At 35.6% G+C, this 15000-nt stretch overlaps 1 protein-coding gene across 1 annotated transcript in view; it reads right to left on the reverse strand.

Annotated features, from left to right (window-relative positions):
- LOC136842120 (neuronal growth regulator 1-like) overlaps positions 1-13967 on the reverse strand; it is a 53179-nt gene extending 39212 nt beyond the window's left edge. Inside the window, exon 1 of the mRNA XM_067109489.1 lies at positions 13574-13967. The gene's annotated coding sequence lies outside the window, so the exon portion shown is untranslated. The remainder of the gene's footprint in view (positions 1-13573) is intronic.
- Between the last annotated feature and the right edge of the window lie 1033 nt (positions 13968-15000).

Raw genomic sequence — 15000 nt, forward strand, 5'->3', positions numbered from 1 at the left:
CTTCTTGATGATAAAGTTTTTTTTTTCCTAGTACTCATCACCGCTCCTCCAGCAGGATTCGAATTCCTACGTCCATTTTGCTTGGGTTGAAAGCATGCTACCAATCACACCACGAGGCCCATCTCGTGCACACAAAACTATATAGCATTGCACATATCAATGGATTGGTTCAATTCTCCAAAGATTTTCCTTGCTTATGGAGGGAAAATTCGCTTCAGCTCTTCATTTTCACCTAACAAGAGCATATGAAGACCACAAACCTCCACCAAGGCTGAGCGAGCCCGCAACCCTTTTCAACCACCAGTTGAAAGTTCTCTACTCTCCAAAACTTATATAGATATTTCTTCAAAAGTCTGTTCTCTTGCTGCTAGTCACAGGGTCCACCTTTGGTCAAGTTTTATCAAGAAAAAACACGTAACTTTCTAAGTGTTCTTTCTAACAAAGAAACGAGTAAGCAAACTAACGAACACAAACGGCAAAATTATCCTCCTTAGGGACATAAATATCCTTTACCTTAAATTCTGCTCGATAAAATGTCGGCCATGCGTTTTATCAAAATAGCCCGGGATAAATCTGATACGTATTTTATCCCAGGAAAAAAAATCGCATTAAATCCCTGGGTATATCGACCAATTACAGACCACCCTAAGACCCCAGTGCAGCAGCAGCAACAGCAGCAGCAGCAGCTGCATCGCATCCATAATCGTGGAGCCAGATTTACTGTATATTTGATGAGACGAAAATCACCCATCTCGCGTCATTTCGATACGAGTTTCCCTTCCTTTCCCCTCGGCGGTTTGTTTGGTTCGTTTCTGCGCAGGCGCTGACTTTTCGTAACTTTGAAGTGAGGTCATTTGATCTGCGCTTCAGTAATGCAAAAGACTACCAGCATTCTTGTAAGAATGATGAAGAATGAATGACTTTATGTAGTATTATGTGTCGTGGTGTGCCTAAATCTTGGTCTTCTCCACAGGAACGAATGGTTGTTATTGTCCTTCTTCCAAACCAGCGACAATCCTACTTTGACTTTTGTTGTAAATACGTGGGAAAGATCTGTGTGGGAGACAGGTGTGTGTGTGTGTGTGTGTTTCTGCACACGCATGCAAAGACGCCTGAACCTGCACATACTTTTAAAAGCCAAAGCTACGCTAAATTGCTAACTTTAGCAGTTCAAGGTGCAAAATGTCAGGAATGCTAATAATAACGAATATGTATTGTTACGGATATCGATTGATTTAAAGTTATATAGCTTCGTTGCTCTTTTTCATTATGAGGAGTAATATTCTCCTCGCGTGAAAAGACTCTTCACTACCAAAACTTATACGTGAAGAATATTTCTCCTATTAGAGTCTTGTAATGTTCATTAGGAATCAAGACAAGTCTATGTCATTTTTAGAATATATATATATATATATATATATATATATATATATATATATATATATATATGTGTGTGTGTGTGTGTGTGTGTGTGTGTGTGTGTGTGTGTGTGTCTGTGTATGTAGTGAGCTGTGGTTTAGTGGTACAGCTCTCACCTCAAGTTTGATAGGTCCATGATCCACTCCCAGCCTACCGCCCACGATTTTACAAAGTTGCAAGTGGAAATTAGTACAAAAAGGGCGTGGGGCCAGCAATCTCATAATAAATATATATATATATATATATATATATATATATATATATATGCAGTCCTTGAAAACAATACAAGGACTAGTAGCCAGAGAGATTACTTCTAGTGACCCGTACAGAAAAGAACGACCCTCAAAATCATCAGCTGTTTGCAGGACGATGGAGCGTAATGACCAAACGAACATCTGAATTCCAGCTGAGAAATTCGCGTCCCTCCGAGCTAAATATATTGGTCCTACCACCGCGGTTCTGGGAAGACAGTCTGAATTATTAAATATTGCAAGCAGCAACTGTATTCTAACATTTCACAGAAACCTGCTCTCCTGAAGGTCTGAAACAACAGGTACTTGAGCAAATGGCCTGAGATCGGCTTCAGTGAGGAGTGATTGAACCATTTCTCTGTAACTGAAGCTGTCTCGATTTCTGTGCAAAAACTGCAGATAAATTTGCAAAAGCAAATCGGATATATTATTTGCTACGTGAATATTCAAGTCCTCAATAAACAACGGTCCAGAGAGAGAGAGAGAGAGAGAGAGAGAGAGAGAGAGAGAGAGAGAGAGAGAGAAACAAGCTGCACTTCCTAATAATAGGATTGGCATAAGAAGCTTATGGAGTAGAACAAGACGCAGTCATTCTTTGTTTTTAAAAAGTTGCAGCTTTTGTTCACCGTTCTGTACTTTATTCTGAATTCTAAGTTTCAAAAAACATTGAAATGTTTTGGTTCTACCTTTCACTCGCTTTCCACTTTTCAGGAATATTAAGATGCTTGAAAAAGTATCAAACTATTTTTTTATAATGGAAAAAAAATTATTTTTTCTGCTATAATATCCGGCATGGTTGTAAGTGTAATGTTATACACACACACACACACACATCACCGTACTCATTTTGTGCAACTGTGTTTTTGCTGATCTTACGAACTCCTTTAACAGATGAATTGTTTTTTATCGACTTTTTCAATTTTGTTTAAATGTTTCCTTATTCTATTGGAGCTCCGTGCTAGCCGCATTTTGCTCTTCCAACTAGTGTTGCAATTTAACAAATGATGTAATTACTTTGCAAGCCTTTTAGGCTGACTCTTGTAAAGGTATATTCACGCCAGTTATTATTATTATTATTATTATTATTATTATTATTATTATTATTAATGTGTTCCAACTTAGAAAATAAGGAAATTGCAAGCCTTTAGGCTGGTCCTTGTAAAGGTATACTCATGTTGATTATTATTATTAAAATATTATTAAATTATTATTTTCCAACTTTGCAAGCCTTTTAGGAGGCTGGTTCTTGTAAAGGTATACTCATGTTGATTATTATTATTATTATTATTATTATTATTATTATTATTATTATTATTATTATTTTCCAACTTTGCAAGCCTTTTAGGAGGCTGGTTCTTGTAAACGTATACTCATGTTGATGATGATGATGATGATGATGATGATGATGATATTGATTATTATTATTATTATTATTATTATTATTATTATTATTATTATTATTAACCCAGCTGAAACCCTAAAAGGAAAAGGAGAATTCTACAAGCTCAAGGGATCTAAAAAAAAAAAAAGACGGGTGAAGAAAAAGCCATACAGAAGCAATGAATAAACTGTATAAAAGACACGCCAGAGAAAAGAAATTATATCACACAATTAAACTGATAAATAAATCTACAAAAAATCATTTACATTGTGTTGGAACTTCTGAAGTTGAAACGATTAAACTTAGAGGAAGATTCATCTAATAATCTTGAATAATCTGCATGTCATAAAACGCAAAGAATCTCAGTTCATTTATTTTCAGTGCAGAACATCGATAATCTACGCTGCTGTAAAATGGAAGACTGCAATATCTGCAAAAATGCAAAACTGGGAAAACTGGTAGATACTGCAGTTTTCCCTTGCCTTACTGGTGATCTTCCAGATACTGCAAATGGGACCCTCTACTGATTTTGCAGATACTGCAAATGGGACCCCCTAAATACTCGAGGAAAACTCTGAAGAATCATTCTGAAACTGCAGTGGCTTGTGTATTTTGTGTTTCACGATCCCAATAGGTGGCATATCTCAATTTCGAAAATCTTGCAGGTACTGTAGTCTTCCATTTTAACCGTCATCTCTTGGATATATGGTTTGCACAAGTCATAAAGAACGGTAAAACCATTTGGAATATGTAAGATTTAGGCCAAAGGCCAAGCGCTGGGACCTATAAGGTCATTCAGCGCCGAGAGGAGAATTGAGAGTAAGGGAAGTTTGACAGGTGTAACAGAAGGAAACCCTCTCAGTTGCACTGCCAAAAAATTGTTAGGAGAGGGTGAAAAGTAAGATGGAAGAAAGAGGATATGAATGGAGGTACAGTAGAAGGAATGAAAAGGGTTGCAGCTAGGGGCCGAAGGGATGCTGCAAAGAACCATAAGTAATGCCTACAGTGCACCACGTGAGGTGCACTGATAGCACTAACCCCCCTACGGGATATAATAAAGATTTGTGACGACAATGTGGTGACATTATGCGAAAATGGTATTTGCGAGCTGTAGGCCTTCGGGGCAAAATGAGTTTCACAGAATCCTTCGTCTCCATTCTCCCCCCGCTGGGGATTTTGCCGAGAGATTACCTGGGGGTAATTCCTGGGTAATTCCTTGTCATACACAATGGCTAAATCCCCACCATCAAGCTAACGAAGGAAAGGCGGCTGCTTATCTTCAGAATTTATGATAATGAATGAGTCCCGGGTGTGTGTCCGCGACAAACCCGAAACCCGACTCTTCGTTGGTTTTTTTTTTTTTATTATTTCCAAGATTATAAAAGGTGTGTTTTTTATTTCCGAGATTATAAAATGTGATTTTTTATTTTTATTTCCAAGATTAGATTATAAAGGTGATTTCACAAATCTGGTTTGCTGAATGAATGCTAATTTTATCGCTTACAACAATAGCCTGCATTGTTTTTTGCATATATATATATATATATATATATATATATATATATATATATATATATATATATATATATATATATATATATATATATATATATCTATATATTTATATTATATATATATTTATATATATATATATATATATATATATATATATATATATATATATATATATTTTATATATATATATAATATTAAGAATTGATCCTGGCTTTGCAGAATGAACTCTCAGCATCCATCTGCAAATGTATGTATGTATGTATATGTACTGTATATGCACATATATATACATACATACATACATATACACATACATACATACATTTGGGGATGAATGCTTAGAGTTCGTTCTGCAAAGCCAGGATCAATTCTCTAATGTCTGAGAGAGAGAGAGAGAGAGAGAGAGAGAGAGAGAGAGAGAGAGAGGGAGAGGGGGAGGTGGATAGAAAGATCAAAGGAGAACAGTGGCTGAAACTACAATACAAAAAAAATATGAGAAGAATGAATAATTGAAGCCGGTATAAAAAAAAAAACAGAAGTTGCCAAACAAAAAAAGGGATAAAAATAGACATGAAAGAAAGATCGAAGAATGAAAAAATAAAGGATAAAAGAAGCCAAAAATGTCAAAGTGAAAAACATACGGCACGCATCGGCGACTCAGCTAAAACGACAGCGAGCATCTTAGAAGAGTAAAAAAGAGAGTGGATTGGCGACGTGTCGTGTATCATGTTTCGTGTGTCGTATGTTGTGCACCGTGTATTGTGTATCGTGTGTTGTGTACCGTGTATTGTGTACCGTGTATCATGGATTGTGTTTCGTGTATCGTGTAACGTCCGTTGTGTATTGTGTGTTGTGTATCGTGGATTGTGTTTCGTGTATCGTGTCGCGTATTATGTATCGTGTGTCGTGTATTGTGTTTCGTGTATCGTGCAACGTGTATCGTGTGTATTGTGTGTCATATATTGTGTCGTGTAGCGTGGATATCGTATCGTGTGTCGTGTAGCGTTTGTCGTGTATCGTGTGTCATGTATCGTGTATTGTATATCGTGTGTCATGTATCGTGTATTGTGTATCGTTTGTCGTGTATTGTGTATCGTGTATCGTGTGTCATGTATCGTGTATTGTGTATCGTGTGTCATGTATCGTGTATCGTGTTTCATGTATTGTGTATCGTGTGTCGTGTATCGAGGAGTAGTATGTCTGGCTGAGTGAGAGTGATCTTGGAAAACAGAGAGACAAGAAACAGATCAAGATAAATTCTTGGCCCAAGAAGGAATTGCAGTTAAATGCCCAACTAGAGAAAGGACTTTAGTTAAATGACTCAAAATGGAACTTAAATTGAATGCTGACTCGAGAAAAGACTTTGGTTAAATACATGACTCAAAAATGGGCTATAATTGAATGCCTGACTCGATGAAATACTTCAGTTAAATACTTGACTCAGGAGGGGATTATAGTTAAGTACCCAACTCAAGAAAGGACTTTAGTTGAATATTTGACTCAAAAAGGGACTAAAATTGAATGTCCGAATCGAGAAACGACTTAGTTAAATATTTTACTCAAGAAGGGAGGACAGCTAAATGCTCAACTCAAGAAAGAACTTTAGTTAAATACTTGACTCAAAATGGGACTGCAGTTGAATAGCCGACTCAAGAAAGGACTTTAATTAAATACTTGACTCAAGAAGGGGTTACAATTAAATGCTAACTCAAGAAAGTATAGTTAAATGCCTGACTCAAGAAGATGTTACAGTTAAATGCACGACTCAAGAAAGGCCTTTAGTTAAATACTTGACTAAACAAAGGGGTTACAATTAAATGCCCAACTCAAGAAAGAACTTTAGTTAAATACTTAACTCAAGAAGAGAGTACAGTTAAATAGGCAACTCGAGAAAGGACTTTAGTTAAATACTTGACTGAAAAAGGGACTACAAATAAATGTGTGATTCAGGAAAGGACTTTAATTAAATACCTGAATCAAAAAGGGACTAAGTTGAATACCTAACTACAGACAGGAATTTAGTAAAATACTTAGCTCAAAACCGAATTTGAGGTAAATGCCCAACTCAAGAAAGGACTTTAGTTAAACACGTGACTCAAGAAGGATTACAATTAAATGCCCAACTCAAGAAAGAACTTTAGCTAAGTACTTAACTCAAGAGGAAATTATAGTTAAATGCACATCTCGAGAAAGGACTTTAGTTAAACACTTGACTAAAAACGGGACTACAAATAAATGTGCGATTCAGGAAAGAACTATAATCAAATACTTGGCTCAAAAACGAATTTGAGTTAAATGCCCAACTCAAGAAAGGACTTTAGTTAAATACTTGACACAGAAACGAATTTGAGTTAAATGCCCAACTCAAGAAAGGACTTTAGTTAAATACTTGATTCAGAAACAAATTTGAGGTAAATGCCCGACTGAAGAAAGGACTTTAGTTAAATACTTGACACAGAAACGAATTTGAGGTAAATGTCCAACTCAAGAAAGGACTTTAGTTAAATACTTAACTCAAAAACGAATTTGAGTTAAATGCCCAACTCAAGAAAGGACTTTAATTAAATACTTGACACAGAAACGAATTTGAGGTAAATGTCCAACCCAAGAAAGAACTTTAGTTAAATACTTGACACAGAAACGAATTTGAGGTAAATGTCCAACCCAAAAAAGGACTTTAGTTAAATACTTGGCTCAAAAACGAATTTGAGTTAAATGGCCAACTCGAGAAAGGACTTAGTTAAATACTTGGCTCAAAAACTAATTTGAGTTAAACGCCCAACTCAAGAAAGGACTTTAGTTAAACACTTGACACAGAAACGAATTTGAGTTAAATGCCCAACTGAAGAAAGGACTTTAGTTAAATACTTGGCTCAAAAACGAATTTGAGCTAAATGCCCAACTCAAGAAAGGACTTTAGTCAAATACTTGGTTCAAAAACGAATTTGAGTTAAATGGCCAACTCAAGAAAGGACTTTAGTTAAATACTTGGCTCAAAACGAATTTGAGTTAAATGGCCAACTAGAGAAAGGACTTTAGTTAAATACTTGGCTCAAAAACGAATTTGAGTTAAATGCCCAACTCAAGAAAGGACTTTAGTTAAATACTTGACACAGAAACGAATTTGAGGTAAATGTCCAACTCAAGAAAGGACTTTAGTTAAATACTTAACTCAAAAACGAATTTGAGTTAAATGCCCAACTCAAGAAAGGACTTTAGTTAAATACTTGGTTCAAAAACGAATTTGAGTTAAATGGCCAACTCAAGAAAAGACTTTAGTTAAATACTTGGCTCAAAAACGAATTTGAGTTAAATGGCCAACTCGAGAAAGGACTTTAGTTAAATACTTGGCTCAAAAACTAATTTGAGTTAAATGCCCAACTCAAGAAAGGACTTTAGTTAAATACTTATCTCAAAAACGAATTTGAGTGAAATGCCAAACTCAAGAAAGGACTTTAGTTAAATACTTGACTCAGAAACTAATTTGAGTTAAATGCCCAACTCAAGAAAGGAATTTTGTTAAATGGCTCAAAAGCGAATTTGAGGTAAATGCCCAGCTCAAGAAAGGAGTAAGTTAAATACTTGGCTAAAAAATGAATTTGAGTTAAAAGCCCAACTCAAGAAAGGACTTTGGTTAAATACTTGGCTCAATAACGAATATGAGTTAAATGCCCCACTCAAAAAAGGACTTTAGTTAAATACTTGACTCAGAAACGAATGAAAAGTCGGTGCTACTACAGTAGGCGGTTTACCTAGAGGATCAAATGTGTTTCGCCGTGTTCAGTACTAGCCCTCGGGGATCAAATGTGATCTAGTGCACTTAGGGACATTTGATCTCGGAGCGGCTAGTACTAACCACGGCGAAACGCTAGAAACACGCATGTAGACCGCATACTATAGTAGAAACACACCAGTAGACCACCTACTCTAGTAGAAACACACCAGTAGACCACCTACTCTAGTAGCGCCGAAAAGTCCTTCAGTGAACGAATGACTCCAGGAGGGATTGTGATTAAATACTAAAGTCTAGAAATGACCTCAGGTACTAAATGGCTGTAGTCAAAGAAGGCTTGAAGTTACCTCAATCAAAAACAGAATTTTATCTGGTACCTGACTCAAAAAACGGTTGTAGTCAAAACTTTAACTCAAAAAGGACTTCAGTAGAACAAGTGACTCAAGAGAGCATATTTATAGTGAAATATTTGATTCCAAAAGGACTTCGGTAGAGCAACTGACTCGAGAGCATATTGATAGTCAAATATTCAATTCAAAAAGGACTTCAGTAGAACAACTGACTCGAGGGAGCATATTGACAGTCAAATATTTAATTCAAAAAGGACTTCGGTAGAACAACTGATTCAAGAGAACATATTGATAGTCAAATATTTTATTCAAAAAAGACTTCAGTAGAACAACTGACTCAAGAGATAATATTTATAGTCAAATATTTGATACAAAAAGGACTTCAGTAGAACCATTGACTCAAGGGAGCATATTGGTAGTCAAATATTTGATTCAAAAAGGACTTCAGTAGAACAACTGACTCAAGGGAGCATATTTATAGTCAAATATTTGATTCAAAAAGGACTTCGGTAGGCAACTGACTCAAGAGAGCATATTGATAGTCAAATATTTGATTCAAAAAGGACTTCAGTAGAACAACTGACTCAAGGGAGCATATTTATAGTCAAATATTTGATTCAAAAAGGACTTCAGTAGAGCAACTGACTCAAGGGAGCATATTGGTAGTCAAATATTTGATTCAAAAAGGACTTCAGTAGAACAACTGACTCAAGGGAGCATATTTATAGTCAAATATTTGATTCAAAAAGGACTTCAGTAGAACAGCTGACTCAAGAGAGCATATTGATAGTCAAATATTTGATTCAAAAAGGACTTCAGTAGAACAAATGACTCAAGGGAGCGTATTTATAGTCAAATATCTGATTCAAAAAAGGACTTCAGTAGAACAACTGACTCAAGGGAGCATATTTATAGTCAAATATTTGATTCAAAAAAGGACTTCAGTAGAACAACTGACTCAAGGAAGCATATTTATAGTCAAATATCTGATTCAAAAAAGGACTTCAGTAGAACAACTGACTCAAGGGAGCATATTTATAGTCAAATATTTTATTCAAAAAGGACTTCAGTAGAACAACTGACTCAAGGGAGCATATTTATAGTCAAATATCTGATTCAAAAAAGGACTTCAGTAGAACAACTGACTCAAGGGAGCATATTTATAGTCAAATATTTTATTCAAAAAGGACTTCCGTAGAACAACTGACTCAAGAGAGCATATTTATAGTCAAATATTTTATTCAAAAAGGACTTCAGTAGAACAACTGACTCAAGAGAGCATATTTATTGTCAAATATTTTATTCAAAAAGGACTTCAGTAGAACAACTGACTAAATAGAGCATATTGATAGTCAAATATTTGATTCAAAAAGGACTTCAGTAGAACAACTGACTCAAGGGAGCATATTTATAGTCAAATATTTGATTCAAAAAGGACTTCCGTAGAACAACTGACTCAAGAGAGCATATTGATAGTCAAATATTTGATTCAAAAAAGGACTTCAGTTGAACAACTGACTCAAGGGAGCATATTTATAGTCAAATATTTGATTCAAAAAAGGACTTCAGTAGAACAACTGACTCAAGGGAGCATATTTATAGTTAAATATTTGATTCAAAAAAGGACTTCAGTAGAACAACTGACTCAAGAGAGCATAGTTATATTCAAATATTTTATTCAAAAAAGGACCCCAGTAGAACAACTGACTCAAGGGAGCATATTTATAGTCAAATATCTGATTCAAAAAGGGCTCCTATTTTTGTGTGTGTGTTTTTTAGGAATCGACCGAAATTCACCTTACAGTAAATCAAAGACAGCGATAAAAGATTGGAATTTGCACGTCGAGCACTCTAGACAAAATGTAGAGGAAAAACGGAAAACGAAAGAGAATTTCCAGAAAGAAAAGAAATTCCTAAATGTCAGAATGATGTGAATGACAACCGCAAGGGGAAAAGAGGAAAATGAAATATTGATAAATGGCAAAAAATGTATATTATCCCAAATAAAAACAATATGGAAAAGATGAAGTGAATGTGAAAACCACAAAGAAATGTGGAGTGACATGAAACTCCCATAAAGCGAGAAATGTTCTTAAAAAAACTTACAATTGGTTATGAAAACGTCACGCTGTGATGTCAATACTTGATGCCTGTGAGACTGGATGTGTTTCGCTTCATTAAAGGCTGAGAGAAATAGTTACCGTGAGGAGAAAGCTATTACAAACGTCAAAATCATATGTGTGGACATGGGGAGTGGTTTTTCTGTTTATGAGATACTAACTATATCGCACTGTTTAATATATATATATATATATATATATATATATATATATATATATATATATATATATATATATATATATATATATATATATATATATATATATATATATATATATATATATATATATATATATATATATATATATATATATATATATATATATATATATATATACACACACATAAATATGCATACAGTATCAATAAATATATATATATATATATATATATATAATATATATATATATATATATATATATATATATATATATATATATATATATATATATATATATATACAGTATATCCGTTTAGTTTTTCATCTGTACTACCTACAAAAAAATTCACACCATATCAGCCCCTAAAGTAAATCTCTGCCTCCGAAAACAATCAAAAATGAAGACCGTAAATACTGTCAGCCATCGAATTAAAATGTTTGACAGTAAATCATCAGCCTCTTCTCGGGAAAGATTCTCGACTGTGATTGGCTGTTAATGATGTCATCAGCGTCACCTCTGATTGGTCGCTTGGGTGAATTCCTGCCTCAAACCAGAAACAAATATCGGGATTAGTTTTTCATTAATATGATACTTTTTATGCCTCTTCTTCACTTCAACACCTCACCATGACTTACGGAATGCCCTGTAAAAGGATCCGTTCTGGCATAAGGCCGGCTAAATCTAAACCAACCAACTGACCTACCCACGCAGTATCAAGAAGCTGAAGGAATCCTCTAACGCAAACCAGGAAAAGAAAGAGAGGCGGGAGAAAGGACCTCTCGGAGTCCTATTTCTCCTCGTCAGCAAGTCATTCCACGCCGGCGTCACGGCCAGTTTATCCCAAAGACCTTGAAAAGGCTGTTGTTACTCCAGAGGCGCCGGAAGAGGGAACTCCTCGAGAATTTTAAGTGCTCCTGGACTCCGGAGTCCTTTCGGACTGACGGCCCATCCCCACCCCACCACCCACCAAACTCAATTTCCCCCCACCCCCACCCCTACACTGGTTGCGAACTTTTTTTTTTTTTTTTTTTGTATTTTAGCATTTTAGGATAGCAGAAGCCAGTGGGAAGGGCAACCCGATGGGCTGTGCTACAGAAACCAGGTCCGCAAAATCCTACAAAAGAAGCGAATGGTAATGCTTTGTGTTGTGTCGAGAATAAATAAATAAATAGTTGCTGGCTTTATTGCAGTCACATGTGGCCTTTGACATTGTTGTTATATTGTGACAAAAGAATTTCATCCAATTAAAAACCTTTAACTGAAGTTATTAAGCACAATAGAGAAAGGTACAGATGGGCGTGCCCCCATCTGTCTTTCTCCTGATTTCAGTTCATCTGTCATCCTCTCTCTTTCCCGATCTTCTCTTAATCGAAACCGCTGTCGTAACCAGTCATTCATACTGATGAATATTTATCGAGTGAATTCTCTCAACTCTTTAGGGTGTGGCTCCAGAAGGGCGGCGCCCTTCAATTCTCAGCAAGTCTTTAGAAGTGGGGTTGCAGCCCCATAACCCTTTCGTGACTTCCGGCTGACGCCGGCACCCATTTTCAAAACTTGGAGAACTGTTGACGGTAGGCCTGGAACGTGTGGTGTGTGTATGTGTATATGTGTATATATGTATATGTATATGTATATATATATATATATATATATATATATATATATATATATATATATATGTTGTGTGTGTATATATGTATGTATGTATACACACACACACACACACACACACACACATATATATATATATATATATATATATATATATATATATATATATATATATATATATATATATATATATATATATATATCTGCAAACCCTCGCCGGTTTGTAATGGAACCCGTACGAATAATCGCCATATTTGTCGTAACTTCCCCAGAATTTCATTCCCTAGCCTACTACATATGCGAAAATGTCCGTTGCTTTTCCAGAATTACTTGGCTTTGTATAAAAATCCAAAATATAAATGAAAAGCATAAATAAAATGTTCCTTTTAAAATACACCACTTTCTATTTCATTACGTCACGTTCTACCAAGTAAGCACCTTAGTCCGCGCTGCAATTTTTGATTAATAAAGAGAACTTCTCTCTCTCTCTCTCTCTCTCTCTCTCTCTCTCTCTCTCTCTCTCTCTCTCTCTCTCTCTCTCAAAGATGACGAAAGCATTAGCGCTAAACATTTCTGTACAATTAAATTCAATATTGAAAATATCAAACTAAATTGCTAATTATTTGCAAAATTATATTAAGTTAATCAAATACAGTATTCAACAGAGTTATTAGTATGAACTACTGTCAGCTAAAGTGAAGTGATTAAAAAAACTGAATTTCCATATAAAAAAAATCCCAAAATATAAAAAAATCAGAAACATTGAGAAAGATATTTTTTCTCAAAAACGAAAGCATTAAAAAAAACAAGCGTTCCGAAGTCGCAAACCTCCGCCAAGGTAAAGCAGCCCAAACCACCCTCGGATCCATGCCTTAGCCCTCACCTACAAAATGTACAAATTCAGACCCTAATTCCTCCCAAAATCTGATCCCTTGTTGCTGGTCACGTTAGGGACTTTCGGTTAAATTTCCGTCAAAATCCAAGCGTAACTTTTCTGACGAAAGATGAACAAAGTATGTGATAGTACGTACCAGCGTGTTTGCTCGGAGCGAAGTGATGTTGGCGACCGTCTGAGAACCTGTTAACCCTGTTTTCTCTATAATAGAATGAAAAAAACACTTTTTAACTCGTAAGAAACTCCAACGAACTAAGAACCGCGAACCACTGCCATTCACAATATATCTTCATTCTGTAACGCGATCAACTTTGGGAAAAAACTTGCTAAACACGTGGAAAACGCTCAATTATATACGATATAACCTTCAGGCTATTCTTTACTTTAATTGGAACAGATTCCCCCAAAATAATTCGTATCGAAACACTGTTTTCACTGAGTTTTTCGGGATGCCTGGCGCGCAAAACTTTCCGAGCGAGATTTCGCAGACGTCCGGTCAGGTCGGCGTTCGCTGGTAGACTGAATCATCTCCCTCTGTGTGAGTGCCTCGCTAATGATGCCTGAAGTCGCTATCCGAAATTTTCACCTTTGGGGATTGGCACTGACCTCGGACATTGATCTGAAGTGTTCGAATGTTAATGTTTAGGAATTATCTGTTTAGTTGTCAAGTAAATTATGAAGATTTTTTTTCCATCGTGTAGTTAAGTTTTGTATGGGGCCATTCGCTTTTTTTTTTTATTGATTTGTCAAATATGATCTATCAGCTTAACAGTGATCGTTTTTTAGCGTGAGATGCATCTGTACTGAATAGCAGCGTTAGAGCTAGCTGTTTTGTCAATGATATCATCAGTAACAATAATCGTTCAAGGTACCTTTGAACACCTTTCATTGAAATATTTTAGCTTAGTGTGATTTTTAGGTTACATACTAGGGGCGGTAAATAATAATAATAATAATAATAATAATAATAATAATAATAATTATAATAATAATAATCGCAATACCAAGGAACACCAGAGTAGATGAGAAAAAAAGAAAAAATTGATTAGTATCAAGACCTGAAAACAGAAATAAGAAGGATATGGGATATGCCAGTGGAATGGTACCCATAACCAGAGGAACACAGGCACGATCCCAAGATCCCTGAAAAGGAACCTGGAAAAACTAGATGCCGAAGTGGCTCCAGGATTCATGCAGAAGAGTGTGCTACTAGAAACAGCGCACATAGTGAGAAAAGTGATGGACTCCTAAGGAGGCAGAATGCAACCCAGAAATCAACCCCCCCCCCTACACTATAAATACCACCCCAGTCGAATAGGATGAATAATAATGATAACAATAATAATAATAATAAGTTTCCTATATTCCACAAAATATGCAGCGGATGTTATGAATAAATCTGATCTTATTCCAGTGATTATGGCCGTTCGTTTAATCAAATTAGCACACTTGTTCACATCATTATACCTGACATTGTCTGTGTATGTTTGTGTGAAAGGAAAGAGCTATAACCCCCTCCAAGTATCTAAGTTATAATTTATGGGATGACATTGCAAGACCCAG

The sequence above is a fragment of the Macrobrachium rosenbergii genome, chromosome 9, assembly GCF_040412425.1.
Source record: "Macrobrachium rosenbergii isolate ZJJX-2024 chromosome 9, ASM4041242v1, whole genome shotgun sequence".
Lineage (NCBI taxonomy): Eukaryota > Metazoa > Arthropoda > Malacostraca > Decapoda > Palaemonidae > Macrobrachium > Macrobrachium rosenbergii.